Here is a 5,119-nt window from a genome sequence, read left to right as displayed (position 1 = left end):
TATTACCGTGTGGGGTAAACACGTGCGAATTATGTGGTATAGCAGTCTCGTATACACAACAGCCGGGTGACCGGGCGAGTGAAGACTTTCTTGACGGTACCTACCTACCTCTCTCTCTCTCTCTCTCTCTCTCTCTCTCTTCTAGCTTCATTTCATTCATTAAGTTATAGGAAATTCCCGAGGCTTGTATTTTCAGAGGTAATGAAGAAGAGCAGTTTTTGACAACTGAAATCTATTTTCTTTATGGCAACGTTTTATCATACTTGCTAAATGTCATGTGGTTTTCTAGTGTTTATATGATTTTCCTATATAAATTCATTTTTTTAATCTATTAATTCATTCGCAGATGATCAACTCTGATTTTCACTATTTTGTTTGCTGTTTTTTTCAGTTTGGACTGCAGAGGGACATTCTGGACTGCGTAAGGACATTCTGGACTGCGTAAGGACATTCTGGACTGCGTGAGGACATTTTGGATTGCATTAGGACATCTCGAAGTGCATAAGGAAATTTTGGACTGCTAAGGACATTTTGGATTGCATAAGGAAATTTGAGACTACATAAGGACATTTTGGATTGCATTATGACATTCCGGACTACATAAGGACATTTCGGACTGCATAAAGACATTTTAGACTGAATATGGACATTTTAGACTACATAAGGACATTTTGGATTGCAGTAGGACATTTCGAAGTGCATAGAGAAATTTTTGACTGAATAGGGACATTCTGGACTGCATAAGGGCACTTTGGACTGAATAAGGACATTTTGTATTGCATTAGGACATTTCGAAGTGCATAAGGAAATTTTGGACTGAATAGGGACATTCTGGACTGCATAAGGACACTTTGGACCGCATAAGGACATTTTGGATTACATTAGGACATCTCGAAGTGCATAAGGACATTTTGGACTGCATAAGGATATTTCGAACTGCATAAGGACATTTTGGACTGAATATTGAAATTTTAGACTGAATATGGAAATTTTGGACTGCATAAGAACATTACGGACTGCATTAGGGCATCTCGATGTGCATAAGGACATTTAGGATTGCATTAGGACAATTCGGACTGCATAAGTAAATTTTGAACTGCTAAGGACATTTTAGACTGAATATGGAAATTTTAGTGTATAAGGACATTTTGGAATGCATGAGGACATTTTGGATTGCAGTAGGACATTTCGAAGTGCATAAGGAAATTTTGGTCTGCTAAGGACATTTCGAAATGAATAAGGACACGTTGGACTGCATAAGCAAATTTTGGACTACAAAATACATTTCGGACTACATAAATACACTCTGAACAGCATACGGACATTTCTGTCCCTTTTGCCTATGCACATACTTAGTCTTTGTCTTATACTAATTATATATAACCAAACAAACGAATTATTTCTATTAAATTACATAAAAAGCCGAAACATGATTCCGACTTGTGACATCTATTCAGTGTGTGCCTAGAATTTGCAAGTCTTTAACCTACATCCTGTATTCTCTCCCCCATATCCTGCGCTCTACTGACTACATCCTGCAATTCCGTCGCTCATATTCTGTGTTCTCTCGTCCATGTATGTAGCACTTACTCAAACGTATATGCTGTGCTTTCATGAATAAATCATGCAATTCCCTACATCATATCGTGTGCTCTCTTGTCCGTACCTTGCTTTTTTTCCCTATATAGCCAAACTGTCATAACCCATTTTCCTTGCTTTATAATCCTGAGCTTTCAAGGAAATATCGCGCAATTCCCCAACTTACATCCTGTGCTCTCTGGCCTGTAGCCTGGAATTTCTTACCATAGATTCTTCGCTCTCTTTCCCATACTCAACAATTCCCTTAACTATTCTCTTCTTTCCTCCCTATATCCTGTGCTTTCGAGAATAATTCACGCAATTTCCTACATTGCATCCTGTTTTTCACCGTAGTCTGTCATTCCTTAGCATGCATTCTCCGCTCTCTTTCATATAATCAGCAATTCCCAGATAAACATTCTGTCCTCTCTTGTCTGTGTCCTGTAATTCCCTAGCTTACATCCCGTGCTCTCTTACCTACACCCGTCAATCCCAATCTTCTATCCTAAGCTTAATAATTGCAGTTCCCTCATTCATACCCTGTGCTCTTTAGCCAATATTCTTCAACCTCTTTACCTAGATAGAGTGGCTTATGTACTAACTTTAGATGTAAAAGACAGTACTGAAAATTATTATAACAACTTAGATCATGAGTATTATGTCAGCCCTATTAGCTTCCAGTTTTCTTTTCTATGAAAATGATAATAAATATTTAATTCCCTTTCGCAAATATTTTATGCCAGAGGAATGATCAGACTGCATAATTAATTATTTTCTCCCTAGTTATTGCACAGAGAATAATTTTGCTTTCGGTTACGATACATATATATATCTATATATATATATATATATATATATATATATATATATATATATGATATGTATATATATATATATATATATATATATATATATATAATATAATTTTCTTCTAAAAGTAACCAATGGTGATTTGACAGTACTGAGTCAGTGCTGGATTTATTTTTACAATAGCAACTACTGCCATTCAACTACGAGACCTAATAATTACCAGTAATATGAATAATAACGGTTAAAACCTTGGGTTGAAATCAACTGCTATTACCGTAGACATTGTGACGATTAGCTTTGAAACTATCGTCAACAACATACCGTCATGTATCAAACAAAGCTATGAGAGAGAGAGAGAGAGAGAGAGAGAGAGAGAGAGAGAGAGAGAGAGACACCCAGTTCACACACACACACACACACACTCACCCGACTAAAGGTACGGCATAATTTAATAAGTTACCTGGTTTTAATTAATCAGCGGTACTGGATAGCCTCGGTAACAGCCTACAGACCGCGCTGTTAAGCATTCAATCTCCGGTGCTGTCCAATTTGATCGGCCTAGGACCAGATGTCAACAAAGGCTTCCTCTTGGCTGTCTCGCCTGCGTAATCTTCCTGTTTTTTTTTTTTTTTTTTTTTTTTTTTTTTTTTTTTTTTTTTTTGTTTTTTTTTTTTTTTTTTTTTTTTTTTTTTTTTTTTTAAGGCCTCTCTACTCTTTGACTCTTTCCTGGGAAACGGGAAAAGGCAGGAATTTTCAGTTAAGTTAAAGATATTGTTGCTTGCATTTCATTAATAATAATAATAATAATAATAATAATAATAATAATAATAATAATAATAATAATAATAATAATAATAATAATAATAATAATAATAAATCTCATTATTACTATACCATATTTTTATGCTATTACCTTGAAATTATTATTTCATGTTAGAAAGTTCGTTAAATTAGTTTTTAGAAAATGAGCACAATATTAAATTACTTCTTGGTCACTTTCACACTAACCGAACCGCAGACAGCAGGAGAGAGAGAGAGAGAGAGAGAGAGAGAGAGAGAGAGGGAAATGACTTCCCGGAGAAACCCTTGAGGTGGGTCCCCAGCGGCGGCGGCGGCGGCAGCAGCATCCTTCAAGGAGGAAACCTACCACTGAAGGATACTTGGTAACATGGATGGAAACGAACTTCCCGAGTGGCTTCTTCTCAACTCTTCTCTGACGCTTAGCAACTTCCAAGTGGAAAAGGTTGAGAATTCTATCCTTCAGTCTTCACTTAAATGTCAGGAGTGTCAGCTGTGGATTTTGTTTAATTAATCAGATTGCCTAAAAGTTGAGTCAAGCACGCACGTACTATATGTATATATGTGTGTGCGTGTATGTATGTATGTATGTGTATATATATATATATATATATATATATATATATATATATATATATATATATATATATATATATATATATATATTAAAATGTGTGTGCTCGTATAAATATATAATCTCACACGCGCACACATTATATATATATATATATATATATATATAATATATATATATATATATATATATATATTACATACATACACACACATATATATATATATATTATATATATATATATATATATATATATATATATATATATATTTATATATATATTACACACACACACACACACACACACACACACGAGCATAGCGTTTTTCATCGTTGGTGCGTAGGCGATTGCGCGCTTATGGATTCATTTATCTCCTTTTCCTAATAACTTTCATGTGACATGTTCTTGGATTTCAGATAATGTCACACATAAATACGACTGTACTGATTTTGTCATTTGTTCATATCTGTGATCGCTATTTGAACTCTGTTATATGAAGTTTTCTGATGTTTATAATGTGGTTGACGACTGTTGGCATTGGCAATTGTAATTTGTAAGGTTTACACGATCAACTTATGCTAAAATCCTCGCTCATACAATTATAGAAATGCTTATTTCCATAAAGACTGCATATCTAATTCATTTATTTCTTTTTCAAGAATCTGAATTGTTTCGAAGTTTAAAATCTCTGAATAAACAGACTTTTTTTTTTCCCAAAACGAGTGCATATCTCATCCACCGATTTCCTTCAAGAATCTGAATCATTTCAGCCTAAAAGCACAGAATAGTTTCGAACTGGGAAATTAGTACTCGCACGAATATGCAGTCATATTTATGAACCTACTATGAGACATAACTATATCACCGATACACCCAATAACTGAAACCAGGGGAGGTTCAGGGTACGCAGCGTATGTTGTGGGTATGTGTGTAGGTGGATGGCATATCATTTTAACAGTCTAATGACTTTGACTTTTATTGATTGAAGACAGATGATCAAGACGTTTCGTTCTGCACCTAATGTGCATATCTAGAAGATTAGAGGATGGGATTGAAAATAAATTAAAAGAATAACTCTCAAAACATCGTAATTCAGGTGTGACGTGGTAAGAAGATTAATCTGCAAATGATCTAGAAGATAATTACGTTATTCTTCTTTGCGATAAGTAAACCGCACTGACATAAATAAATGGGAATTAGAAATTGCTGCACTTCATTGTGTACAAGTAGACAGAAGACCTAATATGGATAATGATTATATTAACACTCTCATATATAAAACATCAACGAGTCTAAGCAACTGGGTATGGCAGATTTAGTGTCATTTACATCACTCAAGAACACCAATGATTTTACAC

The sequence above is a fragment of the Macrobrachium nipponense genome, chromosome 1 (assembly GCF_015104395.2).
Source record: "Macrobrachium nipponense isolate FS-2020 chromosome 1, ASM1510439v2, whole genome shotgun sequence".
Lineage (NCBI taxonomy): Eukaryota > Metazoa > Arthropoda > Malacostraca > Decapoda > Palaemonidae > Macrobrachium > Macrobrachium nipponense.
This window is presented reverse-complemented; position numbering follows the sequence as displayed.